This window comes from Cetorhinus maximus, chromosome 22 (assembly GCF_964194155.1).
Source record: "Cetorhinus maximus chromosome 22, sCetMax3.hap1.1, whole genome shotgun sequence".
NCBI lineage: Eukaryota > Metazoa > Chordata > Chondrichthyes > Lamniformes > Cetorhinidae > Cetorhinus > Cetorhinus maximus.
In genome coordinates, this window is record NC_135900.1 from 17,822,040 (window position 1) to 17,839,801 (window position 17,762).

General features: G+C 41.8%; 1 protein-coding gene across 1 annotated transcript in view; it reads left to right on the forward strand.

The window, feature by feature from the left end:
• LOC144696347 (protein kinase C-binding protein NELL2-like) overlaps positions 1–17,762 on the forward strand; it is a 303,704-nt gene that overhangs the window by 100,929 nt on the left and 185,013 nt on the right. The window lies entirely within an intron of this gene.

Below are 17,762 nucleotides of genomic sequence, written 5' to 3' on the forward strand. Positions count from 1 at the left end.
TTTATGTATAACATTTACACACAGATATATTTTTAAGCTATCACTTAATGGTGGATGTTTTCATGCTACATGTATCAGGATAAATGTTAAACCTACTGTTGCAAGATAAAACTGGTGCTGGAGATCAGCTTCCCATCATGGAAAAGGCCCAACTTATACCTCCATACAAATCAATGCAAATTAAAAATTAAAGTATCAATAAGAGGTGGATAATCCACAATGCCAATTTTATGTCCGAGTGGGAAGTTGAATATCCGTAGGGGCAGCACATTATGACGTTGTGTAGTATTGCGATACTGCAACATAAATTTGTTGGGACTCTGATTTCACGATAAAACATATACTATTGGCAAGATAAGGGTAAAACAATAATTGGAAGAGATTTCTTGGAAATTCATGTGATCGGATTTATGTTTCCACAAGTGAGTCAATCGTAAACTCGAAATGGACAAGTTGCAAGTGAGTAACTGTCAGCCTCATGTTGACAATAAATCAATTTAAACAACAGCCACCACATGTTCTACTTGCAATATTTGCTACATTGTTTTTTTTTAATATTGGGAATTTGAGACTGGCAGATTGATAATAAATAATTTAGTGATGTTCTGCTTCACTGTGGAGTTATGAATTTCATTTCTATAGTTCAGAGAGTACACATATGCTTTAAGGATAGTTTACTTTGCCATATTGGTGTACTGTGCTATGGAGCAGTAGGTTACACTTCCAAGGCTTTGTTCTTTACCAAACCACTGGGGAAGCTGTGGAAGGGAGGTGAGGCATCGGCCAGAAGGAGAAAGAAAGAAGGATGAGATTGAATTAACTTGGGCAGTGCAGCCGCCATCTGAATTATGTAGTACTTCCTGTGTTTGCAAACTGACATTGGCTCCTGGTCCAGCCATGCTTAGATTTCAAAATTCTCATCCTTAATCCCTCCATAGTTTTGCTCCTCCCCATCTCGCGACCTTTTCCAGCTCTGCAGCCGCCCAAGAACATGGTGTTCCTTCAACTCTGGCCTTTTGGGATCCTCCACTCCCTTTGATCCACCCTTAGCAGCTATACCTTCAACCATCCAGGCCTTAAGCTCTGGCATTCCATCCCTGAGCTTCTTCACCCCTCTCTCCTCCTTTAAAACACTCCTTAGAACTTTTCTCTTTAATCAAGCACTAGGTCATCTACCCTAATATCCCCCCCTTTCTTGGCTCAGTGTTAATTACTGAATGATTATACTTTTCTAAAGCAATTTGGAACTTTATTATATTAAAGGAAAGGCACTATATAAATATAACACTGAGTTCAACAACTTCAGACCATAAACACTCTCCCCCATCCTCACCCCTTTCTTATCCACTTTTTCAATATTAATTTTTATTTTTTAATTTTTTATCCACTTATTTTTATTTTTATTTTCATTTTTATTCATTGTTTTATCCCCACCTTTTCCCCTATTTTTGATATTTTTGTGCACCACCGTCCCCTCTCCCCACCCCACCCCCACAAGGGCCATCTGTCACTCGTTCATGTTGTCCTTTCCAGAGTGCTTACCCTTGTCCTGCTATTATCACATTCTGCTTTCTATCCTTAATGCCACCATCAGCACCTCCTCTAGCCAGTATCACTATCATTAACACCCCTTTGTCTTTTTGTTCATGACATCTCTCCTTTGCCTCCACCTATGGCTGGCCTTCTATCCAGCTTCACCTGCTCAACCCCCCCTTAAACAATATACATTTCATCACATTTTTACTTCTCTGTAGCACTGAAGTAGAGTCATATGGACTCGAAACGTTAACTCTGCTTTTCTCTCCACAGATGCTGTCAGACCTGCTGAGTTTCTCCAGCATTTTCTGTTTTTGTTTCAGATTTCTAGCATCCGCAGTATTTTGCTTTTATACTATATAAATACAAGTTGTTGTGGTTGTAGGATTCAGAGAATAAACAATGGTATACATTTTTGTGCATGTTACAAGATCAGTTGGGTGTTAGATTCAATTGTTCTACAATTATCCATCTGTAAGAGCTTCAGGAACATGAGCAGGAGTTGGCCATATTGTCCCTCAAGCCTGATCTATCATACAATATGATCATGGCTGAACATTTACATCAGCTCCACTTTCCTGCTCCATCTCAATATTCCCTGATAACCTTAATGCCCAAAGATTTATCAGTCTCATTCTTCAATATATTAATCAACTGATCATCCATAATCCTCTGGAGTAGTGACATCCAAAGGTTCCCAACACTGAGGTGAGGAGATTTCTCCACATCTCAGTCCTAAATAGTCAATTCTTGTTATTGAAGATATGACCCCCAATTCTAGACTCTCTAGCCAGAGGAAATAGCCTCTCAGCATCTAACCCTGTCAAGCCCTCTAACAATTCTGTAGATTTCAATGAGATCACCTCTCATTCCTTTAAACTCCAGAGAGTATAGGCCCATTCTAGTCAATCTCTTCTCCTAGCACAGTCCTCTCATCACAGGAATCAATCTAGTGAACCTTTGTTGCATCCCCTCTAAAACAAGTATACCCTTCCTCAGGTGAGGAGTTCAAAACTATACCTAGTACTCCAGGTGTGGTCTAAGCAAAGCCTATATAATTGCAGCAAGAATTTCTTATTTTGATACTGCTGCCCCCTTTCAATAAAGCCTGACATACCATTTGCCTTCCCAATTACTTGCTGTACCTTCGTTAAGATATGGACAAAGAATTCTGGGCCAATGAAGTTGAAAAGTCACCCTAAAATGCCCACCCAGATTGACAAGGGGTGTGTCTGTGTGTGTGTATATCTGTCTGTGTGTGTGTATGTCTGTCTGTGTGTGTGTCTGTCTGTCTGTGTGTGTGTGTCTGTGTGTGTGCGTGTGTTGTGCATGTGTGTGTGTGTTTATGGTGGTGACCCTGATAATGAAGAAAAATAAAGTTATGCAAATAAAAATATTAAAATTAAGCATTTCCCACAAGCTCCGGCAAGGTAGAGCAGTTATTTCAAGAATATAGAAGAACCAAGGTTCAAAAAGGTTTCAGGCACAAGTGGGTTGTGATAGTCAATTATATGAGTGAAGACTACCTGGAATTCAGAGTCATGAATAAGATATCTTATTAATTGTGTGGAAGCATAACTCCTGAGGGGATTTAATACTGTTCTTTAAATTTCATTGCGGAACTCAACACACAGCTCACTAATAATTATTAGCTCACACTTGGGATGGAATATTGGATTTACACAGAAGTGAAATAATCCCATGAGGCATTAAATGACTGGCAGGGACTGAATAAACGCTGGTACAAAGGTCGCTTGAAAAGGTACAGTAATCTACTTTGCACAGTGAGCAAAAAATACATTAGATTCCACTGTACGTAGTAAGCAGCAGAAAGCTGCAGTGCTTGTGAGGCCTGTCAGCACACAACTAGCTGCTGTCCTCTGCAGTAAAAACAACATTAACATTGGAGATTAAATGGGGTGTGGGCTTTGTTGGCTGGGCCAGCATTTATTGCCCATGAGAAGGTGGTGGTGTCTTGCTTGGCCATTTCAGAGGGTGCTTTTAAGAGTCAACCACATTGCTGTGGGTCTGGAGTCAAATGTAGGGCAGAAGATTTCCTTCCCTAAAGTACATTAATGAATCAAATGGGCTTTTACAATAATCATCATTAGATTTTCAATTCCAGGTTTTTATTGAATTCAAATTTCACCATCTGTCATGGTGGGATTGAAATCCAGGTCCACCAGAGAATTACCTTGGGTTCCTGGTCCAGTGACAATACCACTAAGCCATCACCTCTCCCTAATATTTCATGAAAAGCAATGCTGTGCATGTGGCCTAGATAAGAGAAAAACAGCTGCCGATTGCTACTGACTTGCGAATAAACCCTAGTGCAGAGCAGGCATGACACCAGTCACCCTTTGCGAAGTCAGAGTCATCCTATCAATCTGTATACATATGCCTGAACCTATCATTAATTATCAGTATCCAATATTGATCATATAATCTTCCCATTGTTGTACTACGTATGCAAAGCTGGCATTACACGTGATAGATGCACAGCTTGGCACAGCTTTTTAAAAAAACTTTTTGAAAATGCACCTACATTGACAATAATTCAAAGTGGGTAAATCTTTAGAGGATTTTTAAGCAAATTCCAATCAGTTTCGATTGTTTAAGTTCAGTTCATTCACAGCTACGCTCACTCATTGGTTCTAGAGATGTACGTTTGATTAATTAGGACGATATGGTAAAGGCTGTAGTGCTGAAACAATACTTCAATCAAGAAACAGCAAAGACATGGGCCGGGATTTTACATTCGGTGTGCGGGGGCGGGCCCGACATGCCGGAGCGTAAAATGACGCGTGATGATGTCGGGTGTGCGTCCCAACGTCATCGTGCACCCTCGCGATATTTCATTCGGCATGCGCGCTGATAACTGAAAGGCCTATTAAGGCCATTAGCTAGGCAATTGATTTCAAGTTAATGCTGCCCGGCCAACCTTACGTTTGGCGGGCAGGCAAAAAGGCCAAGCGGCCTTTATGTTTTTTAGGAAACCTCGTCCACAAGCGGGATGAGGTCTCCTAAAGCTTTTACAAATTAAATAAAAAGTTCTTTCTGAAAAATAAAAGCATGTCCCATCTCATCTCACACAGTCACATGAGGGGACATGTTTCATTAAATTTTTAGTATATTTATTTATTTTATTCAAAAGCACTTCAATCTTCTTGAGGCAGCTCCGTGCCTCAGGGAGATTTAATCGCTCTTTTGTGCGTATGCGTGAAAGATCGCTGGGCCCGACTCTCCCTCCTCCCCCCGCCCGCACAGGTAGTGCCGCTCGCATATTACGCTGGGTGGGCCTTAAGTGGCCTGCCCGCGTAAAATGGCGGTGTGGAACCGATGGCGGGCAGCGGTCGGCACCAGGACTGACCCCGCCCGCTCCCGCCGAGCCCGCCCGACGCGGGAAAAATTCAGGCCATGGATTCAAGCCCATGACTCCGTACACGGTGAGTTCCTGATCTGGATCCTGTCGAAGAAAACACACTGAAATGAATTTAGGTTCTTCCCCCACAGGCAGCTATCAGGAGTGAAATCTCACATCTCTCTTGAAAATGCAAAATACTGCGGATGCTGGAAATCTGAAATGAATTCAGGAAATGCTGGAAACACTCAGTCGGTTTGGCTGGCACCTGGGGAGGGAGAAACAGAGTTAATGGGAAAATTTTCTCAGAGAACTGGAGATGCCTTTGAAGGCAAATGGGTCAAAGATTTTGTGCTAAAGTATGGTGTGTTGTGATTTTCTGGAGGCGGCTTCACAGAGATGACTATTTCCTGTTTGGCAGCGATGGGAATGCAATCAACCCAATTAAGGAGCCGCTTGACGGTGCTAATTGGAGTAGCGCAATGATTTTTGCTGGTGTCGCACAGTCCCCCTACTGCATCTGCATCCCATCAATTAAAGGAGGCGGCTACACAAGGGAGGTGGAGGCTGCATTACAGATGAAGAAAATGGCAAGGCCGCTGTTTTCCCATCTCACAGCCTTGCCATTGATTGTGGAATTCCTGGAGACAGGTGACTTTGTTCACCATGGGCCTAATTTTTTTCTATTCATTTATGGGATGTGGGCATTGCTGGCATTGCCCTTGAGAAGGTGCTGGTGAGCCGCCTTCTTGAACCACTGGTGTAGGTACATCCACAGTGCTATTAGGGAGGGAGCTCCAGGATTTTGACCCAGTGACAGTGAAGGAACGGCGATATATTTCCAAATCAGGATGGTGAGTGGCTTGGAGGGGAACTTCCAGTTAGTGGTGTTCCCATATGTCTGCTACCCTCGCCTTTTTGGATGGTAGAGGTCGTGGGTTTGGAAGGTGTATCTTAGGAGCCTTGGTGAATTCCTGCAGTGCATCTTGTAGATGATACACACAACTGCCACTGTACATCGCAGGTGGAAGGAGTCAATGTTTGTGGATGGGGTGCCAGGCAAGTGGACAGTATTCCATCACAGTCCTGACTTGTGCCTTGTAGATGGTTGACAGGCTTTGGGGAGTCAGGAGGTGAGTTGCTCGTCACAGGGTTCCTAGCCTCCAATTTGCTCTTGTAGCCACAGTATTCATATAGCGAGTCCAGTTCAGTTTCTGGGCAATGGTAACCCCCAGGAATAGTGGGGGAAAGGGTCAAATTTGGGAAGGTGTGGTAAACCAAAGAGTAGAGGCGAAGCAAGAGAGAAAGATATTAAAATGAGAAATGATAAATAGATGTGACAGGAAGAGACAGAGAGTACAAATCTAAGAGTAAATCAGTAGCTAAGGCTAGATACTACAAAAATATTAAAAGGACAAAACTAAAGGCTCTGTATCTAAAGGCACATAGCATTTGAAACAAAACAGATGGACTGATAGCGCAAATAGAAATAAATAAGCACAATCACATTACAGAGATTGGCTATAGGGTGACATAGATTGGCACCTGAACATTGAAGGGTATGTGACATTTAGGAAGGGCAGGAAGTGGGGAAAGATAGAGGGATGGCTTTGTTAATTAATGATAGTATTAGCACATTAGAGAGGGATGACCTAAGTTCAAGAAACCAGGATGTAGAAGAGGTTTGGGTTGAGGTAAGAAATGGTAAAGGCAAGAAGTCACTTGTGGGAGTTGTGTACAGGCCCCCTAATTGTAACTACACGGTAGGATAGAGCATAAAAGAAGAGATAATGGAAGATGGTCAGAAAGGTACAACAATAGTCATGGGGAACTTTAATCTACATATAGATTGGAAAAATCAGATGGGCAAGGTTAGCGCAGATGAAGAGTTCAATGAGTATCTTTGGGATAGTTTCTTTGAACAGCACATGCTGGAGCCAACTAGAGAGCAGGCTAAACTAGACCAGGTATTGAGCAACAAGATAGGATTAATTGATAACCTCATAGTGAAGGCACCCCTAGGTAGCAGCGATCAAATGATTTAATTTTACATTCATTTTGAGGGAGAGATGAGTGCATCCAAGAAAAGTATTTTAAACTTAAATAAGGTTAATTATTAGGGCATGAAAGTGAACTGGCAAATGGGGTTAAGGGATCACTCAATAGAGGTTCAGTGGCAGACATTTAAAGGGATATTTCAGAATACACAGAATAGATACATTCCAATGAGAAAGAAAAATTCCAAGGGGAGGGCCCACCATCCGTGGTTAACTAAAAAAGTTAAAGACAGGATCAAACTTAAAGAAAAAGCATATAATTATGCAATGACGGGTGGCAGGTCAGAAGATTGGAAAGAATATAAAGAACAGCAAAGAATGACAAAGCGGTTAATAAGGATGGAAAAATTAGAGTACGAGAGAAAGCTAGCTACTAATATAAAAATGGAGAGTAAGAGTTTCTATAGATATTTAAATAAGAAAAGAGTTAATAAAGTGAGCGTTGGTCCTATACAAAATGCGTCTAGGGAATTGATAATGGAGATGGCAGTTGAATTAAACAGGTATTTTGCTTCCGTCTTCATTACAGAAGACACAAGTAACATCCCAGAAATAGCTGTAAATCAGGAAATAGCTGTAAATCAGGAAATGGAAGGAAAGGAGGGACTCAGGAAAATCCCAATCACCAGGGAAGTGGTATTTATCAAATTGGGCTGTGGGCTGACAAATCTCCAGGTCTGGATGGACTTCACCCTAAGGTCTTGAAAGAAGTGGCTATTGAGATAGTTGATGCATTGGTTTTAATTTTCCAAATTCCCTAGATTTGAGGAAGATTCCATTAGATTGGAATATAGTGAATGCATACTCATTTTTTCAAAAGGGGAGGGAGACAGAAAGCAGGAAACTAAAGGCCAGTTAGCCTAACATCTGTCATAGGGAAAATGTTAGAAGCTATTATTAAAGATATTATAGCAGGGCAATTAGAAAAAATCAGGGTAATCAGGCAGAGTCAACATGGTTTTGTGAAGGGAAAATCACTTTTAACCAATTTATTAGAGACCTTTAGAAGAAGTAACATATGTTGTGTATAGAGGGGAGCTGGTGCATATACCATACTTAGATTTTCAAAAGGCATTTGATAAGGTGCCACATGAAAGGTTATTACATAAAAAAGGACCATGGTGTAAGGGGTAACATATTGGCATAGGTAGAAGATTGGCTAGCTAACAGGAAGCAGAGAGTTGACATAAATGGTTTTTTTCCTGGTTGGCAGGATGTGACGAATGGTGTACCACAGGAATCAGTGCTGGGGTGTCAACTTTTTACAATTTATATAAATGACTTGGATGAAGGGACAGAAGGAATGGTGGCTAAATTTGCTGATGACACAAAGATAGGTAGGAAAGTAAATTGCGAAGAGGACATAAGGAGGCTACAAAGGGACATAGATAGGTTAAATGAATGGGCAAAGGTCTGGCAAGTGGAGTATAATGTGGGCAAATGTGAAATTGTTCATTTTGGCAGGAAGACTAAAAAAGAAGCTTATTATCTAAATAGTTAGAGATTGCAGAGCTCTGAGATTCGGAGAGATCTGGGTGTCCTAGTGCATGAATCACAAAAGGCTAGTATGCAGGTACAGAAAGTAATTAGGAAAGCTAATAGAATGTTATCATTTATTGAGAGGGGGATTTATTACAAAAGTAGGCAGGTTATGCTTCAGTTGTACAGGGCACTGGTGAGACCACATCTGTAGAATTGTGCACAGTACTGCTCTCATTATTTAAGGACAGATGTAAATGCATTAGAAGCAGTTTAGAGGAAGTTTACTAGACTAATACAGGAATGGGTGGGTTGTCTTATGAGGAAAGGTTGGACAGTTTAGGCTTGTATTCACTGGAGTTTAGAAGAGTAAGAGGCGACTTGATTGAAATCTTTAAGATCCTCAGTGGTCTTGACAGGGCAGATATGGAGAGGATGTTTCCTCTTGTGGGAGAACCTAGGTCAGTGTTTCAAAATAAGGGGTCGCTCATTTAAGACAGAGATGAAGAAACATTTTTTCTCTGAGGGTCATGAGAACTCTCTTCCTCAAAAGGCGGTGGAAGCAAAGTCTTTGAATATTTTTAAGGCAGAGTTGGATAGATTCTTGATTAACAAGGGGTTGAAAGGTATCAGGGGTAGGCAGGAATGTGGGGTTGAGGTAACAGTCAAATCAGCCATGATCTCATTGAATGGTGGAGCAGGCTCGAGGGGCCGAGTGGCCTACTCCTGCTCCAAATTCATATGTCCATATGATAATGGGGGATTCAGTGATGGTAATGCCATTGAATGTCAAGGGGCAATGCTTAAATTCTCTCTTGTTGGAAATGGTCATTGCCTGGCACTTGTCTCAGTTAGTCTCCTGATACCAAAGACAGCGCCAGTGCTTTCCTGCTGCTTAGGCCTCAGCAGTGCCCCCACTGATCACACCTTGCATTGGCAGGGTTCCTGCCTTGGAATGTGCCTACTGTCCCTAATCCAACCAATTGGCAATATGATGTCAAGTGGGGCTAGGACAGGGAAATGCTCCTGACATGAGGGTCCCAACGCTTGCAGAAAAACCCAGCCCAAAGTTTCAGGTGGATGACCTTTCATCAGAATTGGGGAAAAGTCATTGACCTCAAACGTTAGCTCAGTTTCTCTCTCCACAGATGCTGCCAGGCCTGCTGAGTACTTGCACCTTTCTTAGTGGCCCTTGCTAAAGTAGCCAAAGTACAGGCTTCAGAGAAGTCCTTTAAACGTCCTGTTGAACAGTACATGGCAAAGAAAGACTGAATTATGTACTCAGGCTTTTAAGCATAATGACTCATTAATTAGTGCATAATTTAATAAGTTAAAACTTGCAAAAAAGAAAGGGATTGCAACACCTGGTTTGAGAGAGTTTAGTATAACTTGCACATTACATATCCTAAATTGAATATCATAACTTATTAGTGAGGCAACTGGCCTATTTCTAGTTAAGCTTTTGATGCCATGCCTATTTGTGTTTATATAATGATTGTGGAGGGAATATATAATTCAAAGCTGGAACAGAAATGAAGACGGCAAGAAAATAGCAACCATAATACGATTGAATTTGATTTTAGATTTGAGAGGGAGAAGGGGGAGTCACAACCAAGGTTTTAATTAAGTCAAACTTTGATGAGATAAGAAATGTATTAACTACACCAAACTGTGCTGAACTATATAGACCTCCAGAAGGCTTTTGATAAGGTTCTGCCGAAGAGGTAATTAGCAATAGAGTGTATACAATTAGATGTAACCATGTGATTTAATGTTGGTTGGGAGGTAGGAGACAAAGAATAGAGATGTCCCCTCATATCCCCACACCGCCTCCTCCATATCCCCATGCCCCTTTAATAGCCCCCCATGCCCACTCTCCCAATATTCACTATGGACAGAATGCATAAGCCCTATATTGACATTAGGAAGTCTTTGCTCAGGAAACTGTCAAAATAAACAAACAGCCATTCAAAAACCTTTTCAAAATGCTTTAATCCTATTAACTGCTCATAAAACCATCAATCAAAACAAAGATCACAATCCTCTTGACACTGTATCAACAACCCCTGCTGAATTGAATTAATTAGTGGGGTTTGGAACTGAGCCAAACATTCATAATGGGATCCCAAAGCACAGCTATCTCAACAAAGCCTCCAGAGCTGAATACACTAAAACCTTTTGGAGCAGTGGAGCTAATGGCCATCTGTTCCACTACTTCAGCATGCTAATCATATGACGGCACTGTCCACCAAGAAGAAGATAAATCAAAGGAGGAAATTGAAACTTAAAATCTTAGTCTCAATACCCTTGAATGCAGAAAAGTACTTTATTCACTGCTGTGCTTTACTGAGGCCTGGCCAAGTGATAATGGGTAGAAATCAATTGAAGCATTTTGGAATCATTGGAGCAGGAGTAGACTCTTTGGCCTGGATTTTCATGCCTCTGTCTGTATCAGAATGGAGGGGGACAAGATTTAAAACTGGCAGTATTTCTGCCCCCATTTCTATCGTGTGGGATTTTTATCATGCAGAAAGCCTAAGTCTATAAAGTATTCTTACGCATCTGAACACTTTCATAATGCTGGTCAGTTCAATGACTGTTTGCCTTTTAAGAGCAAAGCCCTACCATTAATTACTATGAAAACATATATTATTTATCTTACACCATTACATTATGTGACGTTGTCAATACCTTTTGAACTTACCTGTCAAAAAGGTTCTCTCCAGACAAGGCTTTCTGCATGGTTCACCTCTCCTCTGAGGTGCTGTGGACCATGCCTCCTAATAAAATGGGCCTGACCCCATGTAAATAGCACAGAGTCTAAAATATCTACCCGCAATGGAGTAGGCAAGGGTGGGATTGCTGCATGTGGGCTCGCTACCCGCACCTTTACCTTGGGACCATAAAAATCCCACACGATGGGAATGGGAGCAGAAATACTGCCACTTTTAAATCTTGTCCCCCTCCATTCCGATACAGACAGAGGCATGAAAATCCAGGCCAAAGAGTCTACTCCTGCTCCAATGATTCCAAAATGCTTCAATTGATTCCTAACCATTATCACTTGGCCAGGCCTCAGTAAAGCACAGCCTTTTCCTTGGACGACAGCCACCAAATGAAAATTGCAGTGTGAGGGCAGCCTTTTTTCAGTTTCAACTCTTCCAGAAAAAGAAACACTTGGCAGGAAGTTAAAACAGCCCTATGATCCATCATGTCGGATTCCTCCTCGTAGTTGTGACACTGCCAAGGAAAGCTACCTCGCATTTCCTGGCTATTATTGAAGTTCTGCCACCTGTCAAGTAAAATGACTCTCCGAGGTGTTTGAAAAAAAAAACATGTTTTCCTAAGACGTAATGATACGTTGTTGTAAATTTTCTGTGTTGCATTTTAAAAAGCAAGACACACTGTAACCCCTCCAGCCCAGAATGCTGGGGACCAAGTCATTTCTGGATTTCAGCATCTGGATTGTGGAACGACAGGATTATTACAACGCCTAACCACAAATGTGTGAACAGAGAAGCACTGTAGATATAAATATTTACCTAAAGCATAAAACACTGATAAAACACTATAAAGCAGTAATAAAAATTGTTTCGCTTATCCAATTACTGTATCTTCTATGTTTCCGCTCCCAAAATACTGTACTAAAATGATGCTGATGACGTCAAGAGCCTGCTCAAACAATTTCTGGACAACTGGTGTTTCTGTACAATCGATTTCCAGACTGGAGAGGTTACGCTGTAATAGATTTCTACTCGCGGAAATCTACTGGTCTTTTAAACTAATACAGGTCATCTCATGAGGCCTTCACACTTCACAGTAACATTACAGTGTAATTTAAAAGAAACAGCTCTTCAGTGATGTCATGTATTTTAGTTTTTTAAAATAAATAAAATTGTTCTTTACAATGCTGTTATCGAAACAAACAACAAAGCATTTCTAGTGCGGTTGATGTAAAGAGATTACATCATTTGAATGCTGTTGAGGTGTTCTTGTTGAGATCAGTGACACGCTGACCCAAAGCATCTGTAAAGTGTTTTAGTCTCCCTCCTCCCTCAGAGTGCTCATTTTGATAGTGTTGCACAGTAGGCAATGGAGAGCCAACAGTTTAACATTAATAAATTACGTTATAGATTCAGCTTCATGCTCTTGCTAAAATATGCACTTTAAATATTTATTAACTACCTGAATTAAGTAACACATGGCTTCCACAGCTGAGATTTACACGGAATGTACAGCACATAATTAGACATTCTAGCCAACTGCTCTATGCCGATGTTTATACTTCACATGAGCCTCCTCTTACCTAATGACCTCTTCCAATCCTAGCCCCATATCCTTTCTTCCTCATGTGAGCAGCAAGTCACCCACTAAATGTGTTAAGGCCACCTATTTCAGACACTCCATGGGCTGCATATTACAGGGGGGGGGGTTGTGAATGGCTCCCCCGCCCCAGAAGGGAAGTCAGCTGGAAGCTGACTCGTTCCCTGCAAGCCTGCACCGCAGCCATAATATGCTGCGGGTGGACTTCAGGGGGAGGCAGTGACGTCTGGTGGCATCATGGAAGATGGTGGAATTCGAATCCAATAAGAATCTGCAATTAAAAGTCTAATGATGACTGCGAAACCATTTGCCGATTGTCAGAAAAGCCCATCTGGTTCACTAATGTCCATTAGGGAAGGAAATCTGCCTTACCTGGTCTGGCCTACGTGTGACTCCAGACCCACAGCAATGTGGTTGACTCTTAAAAATGCCCCCTGAACAAGAGCAATTGGGGACAGACAATAAATGCTGGCCGAGCCAGCGATGCCCACATGAATTAAAAAGTACTAAATTGGCACTTCCGCCCCCTCACTGCAGCTTGGCGAGCAAGTGGGTTGGAAAGAAGTGGGGGTGGGGTAGTACTTAGGGAGACTTCCCACCAGATGTCCAAAGGGCACTCCCTGAAGATAGTATTCCCCCCTTCCTCCCCACCCGTCTAAAACCTTTTCTTTTAAAAAAACGGCCTGTCCACTCCCGCCTGGACAGCGTATTATTGGGGTCAATTGGCTTGTAAACAAGCTCAATTGTCCGTTAATTATTTACATATGGCATCGGCGCCCACCCACCTACCATGTTATCGGGGCGAACGTGGGATGGTGGCGGGCTGACCACCTGCTCTATTTTACATGCCCAGCCCCCCACGCCCCCACTGAAAACACACTCGGCGTTTCAGCGAGTTCCATATTTGCATAATGAGGTAGAAACTCAGCTAGGCGCAATTTTCATAAGCTCACGTTCCAACCGAGAAGCCTGAAGTGGGCTGAAAATTGGTCCCTACGTCTCATTAGTATTTTACACGTGAGCTGACGGCAGCTGCTGCTTCTCCACTGAAGTATTGAAATGGCACGTGCCAAGTTGCTTTCCTCGCCCGGCTGCAAAGTGGGAACTGGGGGCATTTGTGGTGACTTTGAGTCAGGAGAAATATTCCTGGTCCTGCCGGCTCCTTGGAAAGCTTTTCTTTAAAAAAAGCTATGAACATTTTTTTAAAAATGCACCTTTCGCTGACAGCTCTCAGAGTCACTGATGATTTCTGAGTGAGGCATCTGTCCTGCTATTGTAAACCAGTTTTAAAATGGGGTTCATAAACAAGAGTCAGGGTCCTTGCATATCTGAATGGGGGGAGGGGGGGGGAGGGTTTAACATATTTTAACACATCCAGTACTGGATGAGCAGAAATTTCCTCCAATTAGTTGCGGGGAAGACTGAAGTCATTGTTTTTGGTCCCTGTTCCAAACTCCATTTCCTAACTAACTGTTTGAGTTTCGCACATAACCTTGGTCAGCACTCTGATCCAATATCGAGGGCTCGCTGAATTATCAGGGATGCCATTCTTCAACTGAGACATTAAACCAGGGTTCCACCTACCTGCTATAGTGATTCAGTTAATGTTAAAGCATGATTAATGTCAGAGCATGATTCGAAGAAGCTCTTTGCAGCATTCCTCTCCCAACCAACATCAACACAAACAGAATTAATGCTTGTGTATCTCAATGGTGTTTGTGGAATCTTTGGCGTGCAGACTGGCTACTGCATTTGCCTGCACAATATTTCACAGTAATTCATTGCATGTGTTTGTGATATTTTAGTGCAATGATAATGTGATATATAAATACAACCTTTTCTGGCTTTTTATTATTTTTCCATTCACTGCATAAGTCTCAACAGGGAAGGTCTAGACCAGATTTAATAAAAACATTTAGCATATGCTCGCTGACACAAAAACAAATACTAATATTACAGTAACACTCAAATGCCAAGAGTAGCTTTCTCTATAAGAAAAGTTTGAAAATATATATATAGTCAAGACAAAATAATTAAACAAGCTTTAGGCTTCAAGTATTGAAGTCCAAAGTTATGAGTTAAGGCAAGATGGAGCCTGTGGATCTTGGTAATGCGTTGATTGAACTGTTCAAAGCATGTAAAACCATCGGAATCCAATTAAATTTTGTTGCATTTAACGTCGTCAACATTCCATTCAAAATGTTAGGGCATTAGCTTAATGACCATAACCTTGAAGTAATGAAGCATTTGCAATCATCTTCAGCTAGAAGTGCCGAGTGGATTATTCATCTCGGCCTCCGTCTGAGGTCCCCAGCATCACAGATGCCAGTCTACAGCCAATTCGATTCACTCCACGTGATATCAAGAAACGACTGAAGGCACTGGATATTTCACAGGCTATGTGCCCTGATAACATTCTTGCAATAGCACTGAAGACTTGTCTCCAGAACTAGCTGCGCCCCTAGCCAAGCTGTTCCAGTACAGCTACAACACTGCCATCAACCAGAAATGTGGAAAATTGCCCGGGTATGTCCGTGCCTCAAAAAGCAGGACAAATCCAACCCTGGCCAATTATCGCTCCATCAGTCTACTCTCCATCGCCAGCAAAGTGCTGGAAGGTGTTGTCAGCAGTACTATCAGGTGGCACTTACTCAGCAATAACCTGCTCACTGACGCTCAGTTTGGGTTCTGCCTGGGCCACTCAGCTCCTGACCTCATTACAGCCTCAGGGTCTGCTGCAGACTAGCTGATAAAGATTGATTGGTAACAACTCCATTCTTATTGTATCATGCAACTACCAGGATTGTAGGAGACAAACTAAATGGTCCTTGTTCGTTTTTATCATTCAGCACCTCCTATGTTCCAAATTATCAGTGTATGGAGAAACTCCTCTCTGTCATTCATAATCCACTGTTAATTAAAGATATGGAGATGAAGGCGATTAGGCCCTCGCTCATATCTACACCAATCTAGAGTTGCATTTTTTAGTAACAATGTGCACCAACTCATTCATCATTATTAATCAGCTCCTCAGAGATCCTGGGCAATGATTCTTTTGTTCAATTCTAGCTGAGATGCAGTTGTTCATTTGTTAGTTATCCTGGGTCTTTATTTATTGTGGATGCTTAGTGGTATTCTTGGTCAACTGGAATACCATACTTGCAAAATATGTTAAAATAATGGAGATGAAAAAGCTTCTTAGTTACAAACCTTTTCAATCTTGAATCCTACAAGAAGAACAGTGACACATGCAATAACTGATTGCTTTGTCCTATCTGGCTATTTGTCACTGATGATTGAATATACTTTTAGCTGTTGAATCCAACAGCCAATCACTGTCACTAGGTATATCAGTATAGCCGTATAGATAAGGCAATGTCACTAACTTAATAACATTTAATACCAATGTAATTTGGAAATTTAGAATTGTTGATTTGTATCATGAGTCATTTAGTGATAAGGTAAATCCTTTTGGATTTCAAGTTTTTGAAACTCATTCTTGCTATTACATTTGATTGAACTGGTCTTGCATGATGTAGACATGCTAAAATGAACCCTTTTTTATGAAAATGTTAAAAGCAAAAAACTGCGGATGCTGGAAATCCAAAACAAAAACAAAAATACCTGGAAAAACTCAGCAGGTCTGGCAGCATCTGTGGAGAGGAGCACAGTTAACGTTTCGAGTCCAAATGACCCCTCAACAGTTCTGTTGAGGGGTCATTCGGACTCGAAGCGTTTATTAAAATGTTACTGCCTAAATGGACCACAAAATGAATGAACCATTTTGTAGCCCCTTTACCTAAATTTTAGAATAACCATTTTAGTTTATTTGGTATTTCCTCTAGACATAAAGGGTACCTTTTATTAAAATCCAACAAATTATTAATTTTTTAGTAGAAGCTGTTGATTTCACAATAAACTTTCCAATGGCATCCCCTAAAAGCTGGCAGAACAAGTTCTGTGGTTAGTTGCCCTAAAAATGAGTCTGGCCTTGTTTTGGGGTCTAACTGATGATGTATTACTCATATATGCCTGAACCGAGAGGCCAGGGGATCAATAGAAGTTGGCCCTTGAGCCTCGTCCACATATCTGCTTTTGGGCGTGCCTTAGAACCATAGAACCATAGAAAAGTTACAGCACAGAAGGAGGCCATTTGGCCCATCTTGTCCATGCCAGCCTGACGACACCCAGGTGCCCTTTCTAATCCCACCTTCCTGTACCCGGCCAATAGCCCTGCAGCTTACAGCACTTAAGGTGCAGATCCAGGTACTTTTTCAAAGGGTTTAGAGTTTCTGCCTCTACCACCAACTTGGGAAGCAAATTCCAGACACCCACTACCCTCTGCTTAAAAAAGTTCTTCCTCATGTCCCCCTACACCTTCTGCCACTTATCTTGAACCTATGTCCCCTGGTTCTAGAATTCTCCACCAAGGGAAACAATTTTATCCTGTCTACTCTATCTATTCCCCTCATAATTTTGTACACCTCAATCAAGTCACCTCTCAGCCTTCTTTGTTCTAAGGAAAATAACCCCGACCTATCCAATCTCTCCTCGTAGCTACACTTTTCTAACCCTGGCAACATTCTTGTAAACCTCCTCTGCATTCTCTCCAGAGCTATTACATCCTTCCTGTAATACGGTGACCAGAACTGCACACAATACTCCAGTTGTGGCCTCACCAGTGTTTTGTACAATTCCAACATTATATCCTTACTTTTATATTCTATACCTCTGCCAATGAAGGAGAGCATTCCATATGCCTTCTTTACAACCTTGTCTACTTGAACTGCTGCCTTCAGGGACCTGTGCACTTGGTACTCCAAGATCTCTCACTTCACAGGCAGTTTGCCCTAGCAAAGACATCAATATCAGGCTGCCTGCTTCACCTGTGGCAGTTCACAGGCAAGTCCCAGCAGGGTAGATTGCAGCAGGTTATAGGGTTGGTGTGGTGGTGGTTGAGTCGGGGCGGGGGATGAGGGTGGGGGTGGGGGGGGGCGGATGGTCTT